Source organism: Heterodontus francisci, chromosome 2 (genome assembly GCF_036365525.1).
Source record: "Heterodontus francisci isolate sHetFra1 chromosome 2, sHetFra1.hap1, whole genome shotgun sequence".
In the NCBI taxonomy this organism is placed as follows: Eukaryota; Metazoa; Chordata; class Chondrichthyes; order Heterodontiformes; family Heterodontidae; genus Heterodontus; species Heterodontus francisci.
This window is the reverse complement of record NC_090372.1, coordinates 8,840,056-8,861,013: the sequence shown is the minus strand read 5'-3', so window position 1 is coordinate 8,861,013 and position 20,958 is coordinate 8,840,056. Positions and strand designations below refer to the sequence as shown.

The window sequence follows — 20,958 nt, the reverse complement described above, 5'->3', positions numbered from 1 at the left end:
GGGCGGGGGTGGCTTGGTGTCTGTAGGCTTGGTGTTGGACTGGTCTATACTTTTTCTCAGCTGCTGATATATATGGAGTTAGGTTAGAGATCAGCCATGATCTCATTGAATGGCAGAACAGGCTCGAGGGGCTGAATGGCCTTCTCCTGTTCCGATGCTGTGCCACTTTCCCACCTTCTTCTGTTTTGATTTCTTACTTGCCTTGGCCCTTCTCTTTCCCCTTGCTCCCTCACATCCTTCCTCCCCTCCCTCCTTCCCCACACCCCCTCACTCCCTTCCTCCCTCAGAAATTTCTCTAATTTATTTCATCATTATTTATTTTTATGCAGATAATTTATTTCACAATTGGCTCGTGTTGATATCATTTTAGCCAGTTAACTATCTCATGCTTTTCCCCTCAATCACACATCGGTCATTTTGTTTCCTGTCTCATATAGCTTTTCCTCCTCCTTCCTATTGTTCGGTTTCTATATTTTTCAGTTCTGATGTAAGTCTGCAGCTGCCATGTTCTTTTGTTTCAAAGGCAAAACACGGTGGACGCTAGAAATATGAAATATAAACAGAAAATGCTGGAAATACACAGACTGTATACAGGCTTCCTAAAAAAAGGGCATGACAAATTTAGCAATGGGTCCAATACAGAATGGGCACAGGCATTGCCATTGCTAACGTGCTATGCACTGCATACCTTTTACACCCAAATAACAGGTGCAACACATACCAATTTCCATCCCAGTGCCCTTGTAAACACTGATACAAGTGATCATGAGGTACCCACTGATTTCACTACAATTACACACCGGAGTTTGATCTTCTAAAACAAACATAGCAAGGTCACCCATGTGGAGTTGCAATATAGAGACAAATTGACTCGATCTATTTGTCAAATAGATTTTTTATATGTATTTTTAGCAACTTGTTCTTTTAGTTGGTCAGTGCAATAATAGGAGCTGGTTCATCCTTCAAGTTAATGATAAATGTTGGTGTTGTAGCAAGAAGATTCTGACAGGCAGGGAATGTGTACCATACATCTGAAAATAAATATCCTCAGAAGGTGTTGTATTTGACCAACATTTAAGATAGTAGCTTCACAGAGATAAATGCAGATAAAGAAGGTCTTTCAATCTATCCAGATTATCCTTCCACAGAGATTTATGATTCCCTCATACATAGAAACAGGAGTAGGCCGTTCAGCCCCTTTTGCCAGTCCTGATATTCAATTATATCATAAGTGATCTTTTCCTCAAATCCATTTACCTGCATTTTCTCCATATCCCTCTATGCCCTTACTCACCAAAATATATTGATCTTAGTCTTGAAAATGTCATTAACAGCCTTTTAGAGTAATTTATGGCACAGAAGGAGGCCATTTGGCCCATCAAGTCAATGTTGGCTCTCCACAGAGCAATCCAGTCAGTCCCATTCCCTCACTCAATCCCAAAGCCCTGCAAGTTTATTTCCTTCCAGTGACCATCCGATTTCCTTTTGAAGTCAATGATTGTCTCTGCTTCCACCACCTCTGTGGGCAGCGAGTTCCAGGTCATTACTAGCCGCTGCGTAAAGAAGTCTTCCTCATATTCCCCTGAATCTCTTGCCCAAAACTTTTTTTTTAAGGGGAGAGAGAAAATTTCCACTACCCTTTGTGTGAAAAAGTGATTTCCCTCCTAAAGGACCTAATTCTAATTTTAAGATCATGCCCACCAGAGGGAATAGTTCCTCTGTATCTATCCGACCTAATCCCTTCATCATTTTAAAGACCTCAGTTAGATCTCCGCTCAACCTTCTAAACTCAAGGAATACAGCTCAAATTTATGCAACCATCTATCACAATTTAACCCTTTAATCCCGAATATCATTCTGCTGAATCTGCATTACATCCCCTTGAAGGCCAATTCTGATGTGTGGTATCCAATATTGAAAGCAGCACTCCAGATGGGATCTGACCAAGGCTCTGTCCAACTCACACATCACTTCCTTCCCTTTGTATTTTCACCCTCCTGAGATAAAGGTCAACACTCTATTAGTATTTTTGAATACTTTTTATACCTTTCACCCAGTTCTTGAATGCCTCCAGAATTTTTCCCTTCCCTTAGCCTAAATTCATTCCAGTGAAGTGAAAATCTATTTTGAACATCCTTAACAACAAGACTGACAAAATACTCATGAAAGGAGTACTCATGAACTGTATGAACTTCAATGACGGTTAAACCACATTAGCTGCAAGCTGAGAAACAGGAAGCTAACAACAAACATTATCTGTCGAGACAAAGGCAGCTGCTGAACAAAGGATAGAAATCCTGGTTGCTATGGAATCAGTGGAATAGTAACAGGAGTAGCAAGCACTCTGAGGTAACCTCACTAAACTTTGAACCAATGATGAACAACAAGGGGCACAGGCATGCCTGAAGGGGCCAAACATTGAGGTGGACACAAAGAAAGTGTGAACAAAAGAATACAAGAACTTAACAACACCCGGTTCTGGTACTGCTGTCGGTTAAGACAGACGGGTCCTAGTCTAGCAGAAGGAAGATGTCTAAAGATTCAACAGACTTTGGGTGATTGTCGGTCTGGCCAACTGGTACACTTGAAGATTCCAGGTCAGGTCTAGTTGTGCTTTTTAATAAATCCTTGTATTAGTGGTGAAATAAAGATAATCCCTGTGTGGGATAGGAATATTTGTGTGCTTCTGTTAAATTGGATTCAGGTCCAGGAAATCCACTTTAACATCCACTCCAGGAGATGTCAGAGGACAATTTCAACACCAGGTATGATCATCTTTACAACTGAAGTATTTTCCAATATCAAACCTGAACTTGCCTTTTACCAGTTTGTATCTGTGCCGACTGCCACCCCTCCCCAATCCTGCATTTGTGGTTTAATTTGAAATAGTGCTCATAATTAATCTTTTTCTCTATTCCCTTTCGCAACATAGAAGGGCACCTTCTCATTTCCTCCTTTCAAGGCTAAAGAGTTGCCTAATCTTCCCTTGCAACTCAGTCCTCTGATCGTGAGACCCATCTTCATGGACTTTCCCTGCACTGTTTTTAACACCTTCGATGTTTCTTCTTGGACCGAAATGATTAGAATTGCATGCAAACTTCAAGGTGTGCTCTGACACGAGCTCTATACTGCCCTCAGATTGATGCCCTACTAGTCTGGTAATATAGCTTAGTGCCCTCTTTGTTCTGCTGATTGCTACTCTGCAATCACTGCATACATTGCTCCTAAGTCCACTACCATTCCTCTATCTCTCTCACCCTCTCTTGCTGTTAGCACATCCCAAATTCTTCCCTTCCAATGTGTAAAGCCATGCTCAGTTTCTGTATTCAACTTCACATTCCACGGTTATGCTTGCTAGCAAATTTTGTCTCCATCTTTCTGTAACGCCATGGCTGCTGCATCACACTCTGCAGCTGCCTTCCAATCCATGAATATGACTAATATCATGTCTCTGAATCCAAATTGTTCATCTAGATCAGAAGCTAGTACCAATCTCTGAGGAACTGCATTCATTACACCTCTCCTGATTAGTACCCCCTGCTTCCTCTTATTGACTCAATTCCTTATCAAGCTCCAAATATTACATAGGACTGGTATTTACTCTGTGTTTTTCAAATTGGCAATTCTCAAAATTGGTTCTTCATGATCAGTTCCATTACTTTGCCAGTTACTGATTCTGATGAAAAAGATCACCATCTTTTTACTTTTCCACCTTTGCTCAATTTTAAAATTCTCATCCGTCCCCTCCCTATCTCTTTAACATCCGACAGCCCTACAACTTTCCAAGATATCTGCGCTACTCCAATTCTGCCCTCTTGCACACCCCCGATTTTCATTGCTCCACCATTGGTGGCTGTGCCTTCAGCTGCCAAGGCCCTAAGCTCTGGAATTCCCTCCCTAAGCTTTTCCGCCTCTCTCTCCTCCTGTAAGATGCTCCTTAAAAACAACCTCTTTGACCAAGGTTTTGGTCACCAGTCCAAATATCTCCTCATGCAGCTCGATGTCAAATTTTGTTTGATAACTCTCCTATGAAACACCTTGGAATGATTTACTACATTAGAGGCGCTATATAATTACAAGTTGTTGTCTGCTAAAGACATTCTTTCATCATAGAACCACAAAAAGGTAAGGATAACTTTAAAAATTATATTCATAGTTAATTCCCCTTAAAGCTGAAAATTGAACCAAAAATCTTTTAAGCATCTTATAAAACGAATACAATTTTATAAAATATATCAATGGAAAAACACTTTGTGGGTGCAATTCTTACTTTAATGTTCGTTAAAAAAGTGGTGTGTAAAAGCAGTATTTCAGTATTTTATGCTTGCATCTAATGTTTACTTAAAATTTGAAAAGAAATTTCACACCCCTAAATATTATTGTTTTGGTGGCATCGTTAAAGTAAACTGTAAAGAAATTTCATTCCTCATTGTACATCACCAGCTTAATCTTTAATAAATGCGCAGAGCATTAAACATGCAGTCTAGTGATAAATTCAAATTCATTCTTTACATTAAAAAGTTGAATCATCAGATCATTTACAAATAAAACAGCCAAATGGTAATTTAGTATTTGATTAAAAAAATCATCAGGTAACCTGAATTAAGCGACTCTGAAATAAGAAGAGCGGATGGCATTGAGAAACAAATCCATTGAAAACACAATCAAGAGCATGGAGTTTCTCACTGCTCCGTTATTTGAATGCAGCACCATTTGTCCATTTGAACTGGTTCCTGTTATAAAACAGCTCACTGTTCCACTTTCTGATTCCTTCCCCCACAGATTAGGTCTCAAGATGAAACCTGTCAAGTCTGCCATACCAGGTATAAACCTTAAAATTAGATGATGGTACAAGGGACAAAAGACTTAACAGCCTTTCTGATATTTTGTGAAATACGTTAAAGGGGCACTGCCTTCACAGAGGTACACTTTTTCACAAGCACACAATCCGGTGACATAAATTGCCAAAAGACACATCCCTGTTCTACCTTAAAGTGATATAATTGTAACAGAAATTGTTGACGCCTTTTTTTTCAATAAAAGGCTTGTCTCATTTTTTTTTTTAAGTCCTGCAATAGGAATGATTGCTGAAACAGTACCATTGAGAAATGGTACAAAGGATAAGGACCCCATGATTTTGTTTGGTGTTTTTAGTTCACTGGATTTTGGTAAATTCATTGTCACGTAAATAAGAAATGGGGACCAATTTTAACCCATTTGCCATTCAGGAAACTGATGGGATTGGGTGGAATGTTGATTCTTCACTCTCAATTGAAGTCAAGGAGTGACTTAATACTTAATACTGTGCACTTCTCAATCTGCTTCGACAAGTTTCAGCATCTTTTCCTCACTTGCTCTTTTGGTTGATGTTAGTCTTAACTCCCACTTTCCTTACAAATTTATTTACAAATGATCTGATGAACTCAATTTTAACGCAAAGATTGAATTTGAATTATCAGGAGACTGCGTTAATCTTCTGCACATCCATAATGTTACAACCGACCGCTCCAGTCAAAGCCCCCAATCAATATATGCGATTCTGATTGTGGTGGGAGAAACACACTGTTAATTCAATTCCATCCCTCCACAGATCACCTAACATATCATTTTAAACTTTCCAAATTAAAGAAAGACCCAGCCAAATTGTACCATCTATTAACCCCTGAATAAGGCTAACCAAACCAGGTGTCTTCAAATCATAAAATTAACTGTTTAATTAGAAAAACTAATATTTTAAACATTACGAAGATATAAACAACATCAAAAATAGAAAAAATTAGAGTCCTTGCATATTTACACTTCCTGATGAACAATCCTCTGATTAAAGTCTACGTGCAATCTTCCAGGGTCCGATGAGGAAAGGAAAACAGTCCAACACCCGAAGTTTCAAACTTTTCTTTCTTCCAGCATTGACCATAGTAGATCAACAACTCTCAACCACTTTCAATAGAATCAATATGACTCTAGAATTTTTGAGGGATGAAAGATTGTCACAGTCTAACTTCCCCTCCTTCAGTTTAAATTATTAGAGGTCTTTCTTTTGGCTTGACTTTTTAAGAATTTTGAGAGAGAATAATAAATAAACAGACTAAATTCTCTTCCGTCAGTTTAAATGTGCTGAAAACCCTTCTTTCAGGTGCTAACACACAGCTGTCTGTCTGTGTCCTCTGTTAGAACAGACTGTTTGCACTAAAAGCCAGTTCAAAATTAAATTGTAACAAATGTATCTCTCCATGCTCAGTCTGAGTGGCTGTATCCAAAGCAACGAGGATGCACTCTTTGAATCGCAGTCTCTGAATGGCTGCATCCAAGGCAACAAGAATACATTCTTTGACTCAGTCTTTAGAGTTTGTTGCCTTAAAGCAGTACGGCTCTTTTTCCAGCCTTAAAGGCACACCGGATTCTTCTCGGGAAAAAAAAACTACAGGATCATGACAATTATTAACCATCTTAGTTGATTGATCTGGATGGTAGATTCACAAAATCTGTTCTGCTTTTTCATGCTGTCAGTCGCTGTTGTATTGTTTCACCCTCATCCTCCCCCTTCTGAACAATGCTTTTTGCATTGTTGAGTTCCTTTAACTCAGGTCCCACGACTTTCATTCTTTAAGTTACTATGCCTCTTTGAATTATATTCACTTTCACATTCTATCCTTAAAGGTAACTGTTAGCTTGTTATTAAGCAATTCTTAAATTCAGCTTTACTGATTGTTTTCCAGTTCAGAGGGGAAGACATGGCATTAACAGCAGATAAAGAGAAGCAAAAGTATCCTAGACCACCCTTTCCACTCAAATTAAAAATAATGGCAGGTTAGCAATGAGGAAATTAACACATTTTGGGGGGGGGAAATATTAGCAACAGCAATTCTATTTCTTCTAAAATCTAAGCAGCCAAATGGTTGAATTCAGTAGTTTTAGTTGCATCATCATGATTTAATTTACTCATTACCAATTGATATTACCCATTTATGACTGACAAGTTTTGCCCATTTTAAACAAACTGTCACTTAGCAGCAGCCAAAGGTATTAATTTGCTTCCATTACTATCTTTTGCATGTAAAATTGTCATCTAACAGGAATAATTTGACAACTGTGCACAATACAATATATAATAAGCCAGTCTGTAATAGCAATGCAGCTTTTTCTCACATACTGTTCTGATTTCATCTGATCATAGGATTTCACCTGCAATTTGATCAGCCATGTGAAAACTTCAAAAATAGCTCCAGGGATGAACTAAAATGATGATATATCTGTTTCCTAGAACGTGCTCTTCTCAATATTTAAAAAAAATCCTGAAGGAAGCTTGGCTGATCAAATCTTACAAGTGGAAAGTTTATCTCCTTTTTTTTTCCTTTGGAGAATAACAGATCTTTTTCTGCTCAGGTAGCTGGGGTTTTGGTTCTATTTTAGCACATCTGGAGTCTGAAGGAATCAGACCTAAAATCACAGCCTCCAAAGGATGTCCTCGCTTGTCCCATTCACTAATTTGTCACATTGTATGGGAGTATATCATTATGGACAATTGGAAGAGTACAGCAGTTGGTAGCAAGACTGCACTGTAGAGGTACAACAGATACAGCCGACACTGTTCTAGTTTCATCTGTACAGCTTTCAGGGAAACAGTGATGTAGTAGTAATGTCACTGAACTAGTAATCTAGAGGCCCAGGCTAAAGCCCTGGGGACATGGGTTCAAATCCCACTGTGGCGCTGGTGCATCATAAATTCAATTGATTAATTTTAAAAATCTGGAATTGAAAGCTAGTCTCAGTAATGGTGCCATGGAACTATCAATTGTCACAAAAACCCATCTGGTTCACTAATGGCCTTTAGAGAAATCTGCTGTCCTTACCTGGTCTGGCCTACATGTGACAAATGCTGACCTTACCAGTGACACCCGCATCCCATAAAAAAATAATATTGAAGTGGTAGCATAGTGGTCATCTTACTGGACTAAAGGCCTGGATCAACAATCTGCTCGATTAACTAAATAAATTGCGGTTTTAAAAAGCTAGTATCAGTAATGGTGTCCAGTAATCACTGGATTGCTGTAAAAACCCCTCTGGCTCATTAACGTCCTTTAGGTGAAGGAAATTTTCTCCTGCCCTTACATGGTCTGGCCTATGTGTGACTCCAGACCCACTGACAATGTGATTGGCTCTTAATTGTCTTCTGAAATGGCCTAGCAAGCTACTCAGTTGTACCAGTTAGGGATGGGCAATAAATGCTGGCCTTGCCGGTGCTGCCCATATCCTGTGAATGAATTTAAAAAATGACAACCCCTCTGACACTTTCTGTTTTCCCATTCTCTACTCCAATGATCCACTTGTATTAAATTTTTAAAAATGAATTTTTTACTTCAAATTCTAAACATCTTTATCCAGAAGGATTTCGCTGTGTGACAGAGAATAACAAATAATAACTTACTGAATAATTCAAAACCGGTGAGCTGGAAGATGTACACGTATAACGGGGTGCTATTGTCTATTGTGACAGGAAATGAAAATTAGATGTGCTGCCTTCTAGGTTGCATTTTGGGCAGATTTGGGAGTGGTCTTTGTAGAGATGAATAGTTTACTTATTCAGTCTCAGTGACAATCAGGAGGAATGTGAGTTATATGAGATAGTCTTTATTAGTAAGAGGCAATTCAGGAGCTAGCCGATGGCAATCCACCTACAATGAATAAGCCAATTGGTTTATTGTCGACACAAAGGAATAGAAGTGGCTTCAGTGATGGAAGCAGGAGTAACTGCATTAATTTCATAGCAGAATGATTTTGATGTCAACAGCTGTTAAACTGGGAATGTGAGTTGGGAATAGGGACTACAATGTGGTGATCCTCTGATCCACATTCACTTTGAGCACCAGTATCCACGGGAAGTTTGGGATTGGTGAACCTACGTTATGATTTTTAAATTGCTGGTGGTGAAAATGGTCCACTCCAGCAGTGTGAAAAAGGCTGGTAACAATTCAGCAGCTGATTTTTCACAGCGTCCGAGATTCTTTCCATTGATTTTAACAGCAGGATAGCTCAAACTCTTTTTGTAGACTTCTTTCCTAGTTTCACTGTCACTTTTACTTGGTTTGAAATTAAAAATCTTGGCAATATTTTCCAAGTCTAAGGAAAATAAAAGCCTGCTGTGTTGAATATAACAAGCTGCCAATTCACTACGATTCGCGTTGTTGACGTAAACCAGTTTCAGCCCTGTATTTCCTGTAGTGCCCCAACAATTGTGACTGCCAAGATACTGGAGAATACATTGTAAAGTGTCACTCAATGCTGGTAGAATAAAACACCATTGTTGTTTTTAAGGGAGAATTTGGGGAACCAAATCTGACAGGTGATGCCATCTTTAACAGTTGTGCTTCTACATCAAAAGCAAGAACACCTTAGAACCCACATTACTTCAAGATATCTTCAGTCTATTCATTGTGCCATTGGTCAAAGATATTCTCATTACTTACCTTTAGAGGTTCTGGGCTGAATTTTTGTTCTGGGGTTGGGACCCCAACATTGGGTGCATTTCTAGGTCCCGACCCCGCATTGAAATGGCGCCTGATTCCCGACACAATTTTTGACAAGCAGACCAATCAGTGGCCAGGATGTATGCTTGTCATCCAGTTAAGGATGGCGGGCAAGCTCCGAGGCTGGAGGGCCAATAGGAGGCCCTCCAGCAATGACAGATCGGCATGCCCCACCATCAGAGGTGGGTCGAAGAGAGGGCACCTCAAGATGGAGGCAACCTCTGAAGACATTTTAAAAACATAAAAATGAAAAGAGGCCACAGCTGCGGCCACTGGTGGTCCTGTGCAGGGGTTCCCTCTCCACAATGAGAGCCTAGCAACTGTGGCCAACTTACAATCGCAGCCACGGGGTTGGTTAAAAATTTTTAAATGATAGATGGAGTGCTGGCCCACCCCCTCCCCCCCAGTCGGCCGAGACTTGACCTCAGCACGGGGCTGACTGCCAACTGGAATATTTCAGTCTGTGTCTAAACACTCATCTTATTAGCCCATTAAGGAACATAATTGGCCACCCACAGCTTGCAGGCGGGTAGCCATTCCCTCCCCACCACCCCCTCGAATCAGTATGTTTAAAAATGGCCTGGAGGTGGGACTACACTGGCTGGTATCAGGAAATTGTGGGCCTGTCCGTCTCCAGTTCCGCCTCCATGGCTGTTTAAAATTTCATCCTTCTGTTTCCAACTTAGTTTGTATTAGTGCAAGTTTGATTATTTTGTTAGACGAACCTTGTTGATTTTCTGCTTCTGTGTATACTTTGAACTGTAAATAAATCTAAACAAGTAGGTTAGCCTGCATGAGCCACAATTTACTCCAGTTAAGAATTGAGAAGACTGAAGCCATCAGCTTTGGGCCCTACGACAAACTCCACACTGATTCCATCTCCCTTCTCGGTCACTGCCTTGGCATCCTATTCAATCCAGAACTGAGCTACCAACCGCATATCCTCTCCATCACAAAGACTGCCAACTTCCACCTCCATGGGATTGTCCTTCACCAGGCATGTCTCAGCCCATCTGCTGTTGAAACCTTCGTTAGCACCTGTGTCATCTTCAAACTTGACTTTTCCAATCCTCTTTTGACCAACCTATTATCCTTCATCCTCAATAAACTTCAGTTCATCCAAAACTCTGTTCCCATATCCTGTTCCACACCCGACCTGGCTCACTCATCACTCATGTCCTTGTTAACCTACAGTGGCTGCAACACCTCCAATTTAAAATTATCTTTGTGTTTAAATCCCTTCATGGCCTCACCGCTCCCTACCTCTGTCCTATCCCCCAGCACAACATGCCCTCCCAGAGCTGTCCGTTCAGCTGACCTTTTGTGCAACCTCCTTCCCTCCATCCCACAATTGGTGACCACACTTTCAAATGTCTTGGTCACATGATCTGGAACTCCCTCCTTACACCCCTCCACCTCCCTCTCTTCCTTTAAGACCCTCACTAAAAGTCACTTCTTTAACTAAGCTTGTGGTTGCCCTCCTAATCTTCCTTTGACACAACGCCAATTATTGACTGCACACCTGTGAAACACCTTGGGACATGTTCCTAAATTAAAAGTGCTTTATAACTGCGCATTCACATAAAAGACCAATAAAGGTATTGTGCAGCGTAAACAAAAAAACCTTCACTTAAAAGCTTTTTCAGCAAATCAGTGCCCTTTAAAAATATATTTTAGAAAGAAGGGAAACACTAATTAGCTGAGTTGGCTGCGGTGGGTAATACTTATCTTCAAAAGCAGAGTAAGGAAAAGTACTTTTAATGTAAAATGTTCCCACTTACCCACCAAGAAACAGCACAAAGGTGATTTATTTGCAATATTTCACAAGGACCAGGAAATATCCCATATCTGTTTCAAAGTCGGAAAGCAGAACTGCTTCAACTAAAAATGCTGTTCTGCCAATGTATATGGCAGGTTTGTACGTGGGCAGCTCTGAATTGCAACGGGGGTGGCAATGAATGAAATCAACACTTTCCCTGGGTACTGTTCCCAAAACTCCCACACCAGGGTAGAGATGTTAGTACTGGCCTGGAATCAAACATGTGGAGTAGGGCATTCCAAGACAGGCAGATTTCATTTCTCCAACAAGTTGTCTGTGGCAGCAAAAAATGTGGATTTTTTTTTTGATCATTTTATCCTTGCTTATAGTCGCCCTCACTTTTAAACAGATTACATGCACTCTGGTTGTTCACTGAATTATTAATGCAGTCTTTGTTAATAATCTCTGGTATTTCAAAGGAAAACCACACTTTCTCATGTAATTTGTTTTAGCTTGCTAAATTTGCATTTCTTATCAAGTGTCAACACCCTACGAGCTTGTTAAAGGTGTGATCAGAATACAAAGCCATGAGTTTGCCTCCTGAATGAAGGGAGTACCACAGCTCGCATTCCCGAAGAAAAGATAAGCAAGCTAAATACAGCACAAATCTGCTTCATCTATATTCCTCAGGGACGACTGAGTCTGAGACAGATTCATGTCAAATCAGAACTGCTAAATAACACCACACTCTCCATCAGCACAATGAAAAAATGAAAATCTTAATTTAGCTTCAACATTCCATTTCTCCATCGGAAACAAAAATTATTTATCCAAACCCCACACACCAGCACAGCTTATTTCCAAAGTTGCCTAGATTCAACATACCAGATCACCATGGATTTATACTTACCAACCAGGTTTAGAACATAAGAACTAGGATCAGGATTAGGCAATTCAGCCCCTCGGGCCTGCTCCGCCATTCAATACGATCATGGCTGATCTCATCTCGGCCTCAACTCCACTTTCCTGCCCATTCTCCATAACCCTTCAACCCTTTACTAACTAAAAATCTGTCTATCTCCTCCTTAAATTTACCTAATGTCCTGGCATCCACCGCACTCTGGGGTAGTGAATTCCACAGACTCATGACCCTTTGAGAGAAGTAATTTCCCCTCATCTCTGTTTTAAATCTGCTACCCTTTATCCTAAAAATATGACCTCTCATTCTAGATTGCCCCACAAGAGGAAACATCCTCTCTATGTCTACTTTGTCAATCCCCTTAATCATCTTATATACCTCAATTAGATCTCCTCTCATTCTTCTAAACTCCAGAGAGTAAAGGCCTAAACTGCTCAATCTCTCTTCATAAGACAAACCCCTCATCCCTGGAATCAATCTAGTGAACCTCCTCTGAACTGCCTCCAATGCAACTACATCCCTCAAGTAAGGGGACCAAAACTGTACGCTATACTCCAGGTGCCGTCTCACTAATGCCTTGTACAGTTGCAGCACACTTCCCTACTTTTATATTTTATTCCTTTAGCAATAAATGCCAACATTCCATTTGCCTTCCTTATTACCTGCTGTACCTGCAAACTAGCTTTCTGGGATTCATGCACGAGGACACCCAGATCCCTCTGCACCGAAGAACTCTGAAGTTTCTCTCCATTTAGATAATAATATGCCTTTCTATTCTTCCGATCAAAATGGATAACCTCACACTTATCCACGTTAAACTCCATCTGCCAAATTTTGACCCATTCACCTAACCTATCCATATCCATTTGTAAATTTCTTATTTCTTTATTGCAACTTACTATCCCACCTATTTTAGTGTCATCTGCAAATTTAGCTATAGTACCTTCTATCCCTGCATCCAAGTCATTTATATAGATTGTAAGTAGTTGGGGCCCAAGGACCAAACCCTGTGGCACCCCACTAGTTACATCTTGCCAACCAGAAAAAGACCCATTTATCCCGACTCTCTGTTTTCTGTTGGTTAGCCAATCCTCTATCCAAGCTAATACATTGCCCCTAACCCCATGTGATCTTACCTTGTGTATTAACCTTTTGTGCAGCACCTTATCAAATGCCTCCTGGAAATCCAGATAAACTACATCGACAGTATCCCCATTATCCACTTTGCTTGTCACGGCTTCGAAGAACTCTAGCAAATTAGTCAAACATGATTTATCCTTCATAAAACCATGCTGACTCTGATGGATTGCGTTTTGGCTTTCTAAATGTCCTGTTATTACTTCCTTAATAATGGATTCTAACAATTTCCCAACGACAGATGTTAAACTAACTGGTCTATAGTTTCCTACTTTCTGCCTCCCTCCCTTTTTGAATAAGGGCTTCTTTCCAATCCACTGGAACCTTTCCCGCATCCGTGGAATTTTGGAATATTATAACCAATGGATCCACTATCTCTGCTGCCACTTCCTTTATGACCCTAGCATGTAGGCCATCAGGCCCTGGGGACTTGTCTGCCTTCAATCCCAATAGTTTGCTCAGTACTTTTTCCCTAGTGATGATAATTTTTCTAAGTTCCTCTCTTTCTATAACCTCTGCATTACCTGTTACTATTGGGATTGTACTAGTGTCCTCCACCGTGAAAACTGAGGCAAAATACTGATTTAGTGTCTCCGCTATTTTTGTGTTCCCATCTATTAACTAATGGATAACTTTAAGCAGGTGGGAAGCTGATGGTATTGAATCTACTGACCATTTTAGCTCTCCGCTGACTTCAATGGTAAGGCTGTATGTATTGCCCAATCCTAGACACTCTCAACCAGTGGTGGTGGGTCTTCTTGAACCACCACAGTCCTTGTAGTATTCATGTTCCCACAATGGTGCACCATGGCGTGGTATAAAATAGTTTACATCAACAATACTTTACCCAATTTGTTCATGAACATAGTTATATTATTGCAGCGAGGTGCTGAGCAAGAGATTCTCTGGAAAAGCACTGGCAGATGATTGGGTGAAGAAGCACTGGCAGATGATTGGGTGACGAAGCACTGGCAGATGATTGGGTGACGAAGCACTGGCACATGATTGGATGATAAACACTGGCACATGATTGGGTGATAAGCACTGGCACATGATTGGGTGATAAGCACTGGCACATGATTGGATGTAAGCCACCTATCTATCTTCTTGGCAACACTGGTGTGTGATGTGGGAGGCCTGGAAGGGCAAAGGCGTGACGAAAGCTTAGATACCTGGATTTTCATCCCCAACAAATTTCTTCTTAAATATTCTTGAAGGGAGAATGGGGAAACATAATGGACACTGCCCTTTCACCTCTGAAAGCTGGGTTCAAATCTAGCCGAGATAGATGTGATGATTATTCATCAACTCAAAATGCATCACTATTCAAACTTTCTTCCAAATTTCTGACTCAGACAGGTCATAAAGTTGGTTGTTGTGGGAATTATAAATGATACACTGCTGCAGTAGAGGATGTTCTTAAGGTTGTCAGTAAGCTACATTTTTTTAATGCTAGAATACAGGGAGCTTTGTTCAGCATCTGGCTCATGCTCTTTGATCTGTATGTGCTTGTTACCATGAGGAAAAACATATATAATTTTCCAGCTAGAATAAGCTTCAGCTTCCCACAAAGTGACATAAGAAATAGGAATAGGAGCAGGCCATGTAGCCCCTCAAGCCTGCTCCGCCATTCAATAAGATCATGGCTGAACTTCTACATCAACACCACATTCTCACCTGCTCCCCATATCCCTTGGTGTCCAAAAATCTATCAATCTCAGTCTTGAATATGCTCAACAACTGAGCATCCATAGCTTTCCAGGGTAGAGAATTCCAACGATTCACAACACTCGAAGCGTAGAAATTTCTCCTCATCTCAGTCATAAATGGCTGACCCCTTATCCTGAGATTATGACCCCTAGTTCTAGACTCTCCAGCCAAGTCAAACAGCCTCTCATCATCTATCTCTCAAGCCCTCTAAGAATTTTATATGTTTCAATGAGATCATCTCTCATTCTTCTAAACGCCAGAGAATATGGGTCCAGTCTACTCAATCTCTCTTCACAGGACAACCCTCTCATCCCAGGAATTAATCTATTGAACCTTTGTTGCACCCCCTCTCAGGCAATTATATCCTTCCTTAGGTAAGGAGACCAAATCTGTACACAAAACCTCGGTGTGGTCTCACCAAAGCCCTATACAATTGCTACAAGATTTCCTTACTCTTATACTGCAACTCCTTTGCATAAAGGCCAATATACCTTTTGCCTTCCTAATTACTTGCTGTACCTACATGTTAACTTTCTGAGTTTTGTGTATAAAGACACCCAAATCCCTCTGAATTCCAACATTTACTAGCACTTCCTAAGACTTAGCCAGAGGGTGGTGGGTTCGGTGCTGGGTTTCGTGCTGAGGGAGTGTTGTGTTGCCAGAGTCACTGTCCTTCAGATGAAAAGTTTCACCAAGGCCCTATCTATTTACCCTGGTGTTTCAGGGAGATATTAAAGATCCCCTGGTACTATTCAAAAAGCAAAGATTTCTCCCAGTTCTCTGGCACACATTACTCCCTCAAAACAATATCAAGAAAAACAGACTAACTAGTCATTCATCAAGTCAAATCACAAAATGTGCTTTGTGGGATATTGCTGTGTGAAAAAATGGTTAACATGTTTATTCACATAACTTCAAAGCAATTCACTGCAGGCTTTGAAATGTGTTTGAGAAATGATAAAGTGGAAGCTTTTCTTATTTTAAAGAAAACACCAGAATATTTTCAGAAGCAGATGGTAAGGTTGATATTTGCACAGCTTATATTCTTCATTATAAATCCAAAGTATGACAGCAGATTGAAGAACCAGTGGATCTACAGACACTGAGCAAATATTTCAATGACTTTGCATGAAGAAATCTTATCTTGACTTCTGCTGTCACCTTCTGATGACGTGTAGGATTCGGAATCCCTCATTATTTTACTTTCGATACAGCGGAAACTTACTGGTTTAAAAGTTCTTTGGACCAAATCTGTTGTTCGTGCATGAACTACTTCTTCTGCTTATAGAGTGGCATCATTCTTTTGTGACACTTCTTGGTGTGACACCAAATGATACTCACACAAGTGAGGTAGATTCTGTGGTGGAAACAGCACTTCCTGCTTTTCAGAAACTGATGGCATGAAGATAGATGGATCACCAAAACTAATTGAGATGTCACTTTTTGAGCTGGACTGATTTCAAAGACGGCACAGATTGCTAATAATTTTTATGCCTCCTTAATCTATTGAATGCACCACAAGATTTTATCATCTGTTCTAGCAGAAGGGAAGAGAGAGGGAGAAAAAGACAGGGAGAGAAAGAATGAAAGAAAGAGACCTTGGGGCATTAGTTTCTTGCCTTAACGTCTTAGTGTTTTTGGGGCATTGGGATGAGGAAATTGGTGCAGAGACCCACCATTTAAATTTTATGTTAATGGCTCAGGTGTGCATACATTACACCACCTGCACTACTTTGCGTCTACCATAGAAGAAGACTACCCATGAGAAATGGGCCTTAAAGGTGCTGTCCAGTGATGTCCGAACAGCCAACAGCCACTTCAGGCCTGCCACGCAGGAGGTTTTAAATGTATGCATACCAGGAAAGAAGAATGCTCTGATTGCTGTGTGAGTCTTGCTGCATGCACAATCTGAGCATGCTCAAAGACTGACACTGCATCCGAAAAGGAGACACTGTCATTTAGCCACTGCTGACAACTCTCACCTTGAGGTGCATGAATAAAACATACCAGTAAAAAAATAGTGGTCGAGAGGATCTTCAGCTGCATTCAAGACGTGACTGCTGCAAACTCGTACATTTCCACAGAGATGCCAAACAACAGTTACAAGGACAGCATTAATTCAAAACTAGAGGCCATCGATATAAGATCATCACCAAGAAATCAAATAGGGAATTCAGGACAGACATCTATATTCAGAGAATGGTGAGAATGTGGAACTCACTGCCACTGAGGGTAGTTGAGATGAACAGTATAGATGCCTAGAATCTAGATAAGCACATGAGGGAGAAGGGAATAGAGGGTTATGCTGAGGAAAGGTAAGAAAAGACTCGAGTGGAGCATAAACGTGGACTGTTTGGGCCAAGTGGACTGTTTCTGTTGTGTATATGCTATGTAATGGCCCAAGTTTGCAGTGTCATTGACTGCGCTAAGATGAAAGTCAGAGTGCTGTTAAGTCACATGGTCTACATCAACCTGCAAAAGCTACTACTCAATCATTGCACAGTTCTCTGATACACACAAAAAGATTGTGTGTAGGAATGTGCATTACCCAGAATTAACCCATTATCCCTTCATCCTCCATCAGTTATTTCTTGAACATAATGTACGACTACTACAAGGGTGGCTGTCATGGGACTTAGGCTACAGCCTGAAAGGATGGCACATGATACCCTTGCCAAGTCCACAAGAGCCAGGAGAAAACACACAAAGGAGTCCACTTGGCAACACGCTGCATCATTGATCAAATGACTCAAGCAGCAGTTTCAGTGCCTTGACATGAAGGGGTTACGCTTCAAACTGAATGAGGAATGCACGTCACATGACCATGGTGGGCAGTGGACACTACGGTCTGTCTCAACAGCAGGTGAGGTTATCTTAGTGTTGGGGCAGTCAGGAACAAATGCCACCTATTTCTCCAATGCCAAAGTGAGAAGCATCACACATTTGTCTGATATAGCAGCCAGTCCTACAGAGCCAGACTGGATTCTCTAGTGTCTAGCATTTATGAAGGCTGTAATCCCTGACATGAAGGAAATGAAACCTGCTGCTTTTTCAATGGGGGCTGAAAGGGGGACAGACCCAGTGCATCCATATTGTTAAAGCAAGCTGAGAAGTGAACAGTCTATAAAATCAGAGCACTACAGAGGACAGAAAAAATGAGAACATAGAACATCGGGGGAAAAAATGACATCTGAGTCATTTCAAATAGTGGAATTTGTCAGTTTAATCATAGATAACTGAAGCTCTGCTGTAATCAATTCATTGGGGACTTTTTTAAATCCATAAAAATGGACCATACTTCCATCAGTATCAAAAAAAACAGAGAAAAAAGAAACAATTCATTCCTTAGTCAGGTGTGCACATTGCATTAAAATACAATTTGGCCTGGGTTGCTAATACTGGTTTTTAAAGAGGAAAAGATAAAGGTTTGCATCCAGCAAAGTGAGGTTGTTAATCCTGGAGGGTTGGAGTATCTCTCTATTTCTATAAACAATGAGTGTATCAGGAAGCCCTTTCTCACACAAAGAGTCGTGGAAATCTGTAACTCTTTCAACAATAATTGTATTTATATATCACCTTTAATGTAGTAAAACATCCCAAGGTGCTTCACAGGAGCATAATCAAACAAAATTTTACACTGAGCCACATGAACAGATATTAGGACAGGTGACCAAAAGCTTGGTCAAAGAGGTAGATTATAAAGAACACCTTAAAGGAGAAGAGAGAGACAGAGAGGTTTAAGGAGGGAATTGCAAAGCTTGGGGCCCAGGCAGCTGAAGGCACAGCCACCAAAAGTGGAGTGATGGAAATCTGTGCTGTACAAGAGACCAGAATTAGAGGAACACAGAATTCTCAGTGGGTTGTAGAACTGTAGTAGGTTACAGGGATAGGGAAGGGTGAGGCCATGAAAGGATTTGAACACAAGGATGAGAATGTTGAATTTGAGGCATTACCGAAGAGAGAGCCAATATAGGTCAGTGAGTTACAGGGGTAATCGCTGAACGGAACTTGGTGTGAATTAGAATACAGGCAGTGGTGTTTTGGACGAGCTGAAGTTTACGGGTAGAAGATCAGAGGCTGGACAAGAGATCATTGAAGCAATCGAGTCTGGAGGTAACAAAGGCATGGATGGGGATTTCAGCAGCTGATGGGCTGAGGCAGCTGCAGAGACTGGTGATATTACAGAGGTGCAAGAAGGTATTCTTGGTTATGGAGAGGATATGGGGTTGGAAGCTCAGCTCAGGGTCAAAAAGGGCCCTTTCCCCCAAAAGCTTGTGGATGCTGGGTCAATAGAAATTTTCAAGATTGAAGTTGATGGATTTAGGATAGTAAGGGATATGCATCAAAAGCAGGTAAATGGAGTTGAGGTACAGATCAGCCAAGATCTAACTGAATGAAGGAACAGGCTTGAGGGGCTGAATGGCCTACTTTTGTTCCTATGGTCCTACTGTTGGCATCAAGCATTCTCAGGATAGATTCAGAACAGGTCAGATGCAGAGATGAAGATCACTTCACTTTATCTCCACAAAATGCCTTAACTCTATTTTCAGGTAAGCATTTGACACCCACTTCAAGTAAATCACCGCTAATGGTAGATCTAATTAAAAAGAGGAACATTTGCTCACAACAAATTAATTTAGTTTCAAGGACTACAGGGAGTGAGATAACAACCACACTCACCCCACAATCAATTTGACAACTATTGTACAATTCAATTTTGAGTGATGTGGAACTACTTTGCCAAGAAATGTGCTACTTTCTAAAAATTGCTGAACTTTGTAATGGAGCCAAGTTCTTCATCCTGAGTCTCAGTCGAAACAAAAGGAGGAAAATGACATTTAACTAAACCTAGATTTTTTGTGAAAAGGATTAGCCCCATTCTGCTGGTTCTGAGTGAAATCTGTCAATGGGATTAGCATTAACTTTATGACAAATATTTTATGCTCAGTGTGAGGATTTTTAACATTTTGCTTGCTGAACAACCTTGCAAGCAATGAAAGTAAGTTAGATGAGGCTGCACCTCCCAGTGCAGAATCTCACTTGCTACGATCGCAGATCAGAAGCACAGAAGCCAGTGCGACTGATTCACAGTGCTCCCAATTTTCTGGTGCTTCATTTTAAGGGCAGGACATTGGCAATGCGGCAGACCAGGTATTCTGCCCCTGTGCTCTACTTTCCAATCTGTACTTCTGTCAAGGATGGCTCCACGTCAGACCCAGAATCTCACAAGGTTCTGTGGGATAAATATCCCAGTTCTGGCAGTGAGAATTGTACCAGTCCATGTGGAAACAGGTTGTGGATGCATGTGATACCTTGCAATGCTTCATGGATGCCCAGATTTAGGATTCTAGGTCTGCCCTTAGTTACCATGGCAGTCATACCACAATACACAACGGAGGGTGTCTTCACTGTGAAATCAAGTAATTACCATTGACTTGATCCCCTCATCTCCTATTGACCTTACCTATTCATTGTGTGATAGTCAGTCCTACCAATATTTTCATGGTCCCATCTGTCTGCAGCAGGTAGACTGGTGAGAATGAGGTCAAGTAGGTTACGCTTTCATCTTGGTTACATCACCATCTGATGCAGGCCCAGTCTGGCTGTTCTGTTCTTCAGGATTCAGCCAGCCCAGCCACTGGTGGTACCACCAAACTTTGAACTCTCCCCAACCAGAGCCCTTGCTTCCTCAGTGCTTCCTCCAAGTGATGTTCAACATGGAAGAGTCCTGATTCATCAGCAAAGGGGAGTACGTGGTAGGCAATAATCATCAGGTTTCCTTAGCTTTCTTTGATCTGAAGCATGATCTATTCATAAATGAACTAAGACAATGAGTGTTGGCAGGCTATGCCACTACAGAATCTGATCTTGATGGTCTGATCTTGGGCCATTGTCCACACATGTAT

General features: G+C 40.9%; 1 protein-coding gene and 1 long non-coding RNA gene across 8 annotated transcripts in view; one reads left to right on the top strand and one right to left on the bottom strand.

Moving 5' to 3' along the window:
• The window catches only part of nek11 (NIMA-related kinase 11), a 268,705-nt gene that overhangs the window by 68,883 nt on the left and 178,864 nt on the right, over positions 1 to 20,958 (bottom strand). The gene's annotated exons all lie outside the window — the stretch shown is intronic.
• LOC137381542 (uncharacterized) overlaps positions 2,077 to 20,958 on the top strand; it is a 52,096-nt gene continuing 33,214 nt past the window's right edge. The window contains exon 1 of the long non-coding RNA XR_010977190.1: positions 2,077 to 2,597. This is a non-coding gene — a long non-coding RNA (uncharacterized lncRNA). The remainder of the gene's footprint in view (positions 2,598 to 20,958) is intronic.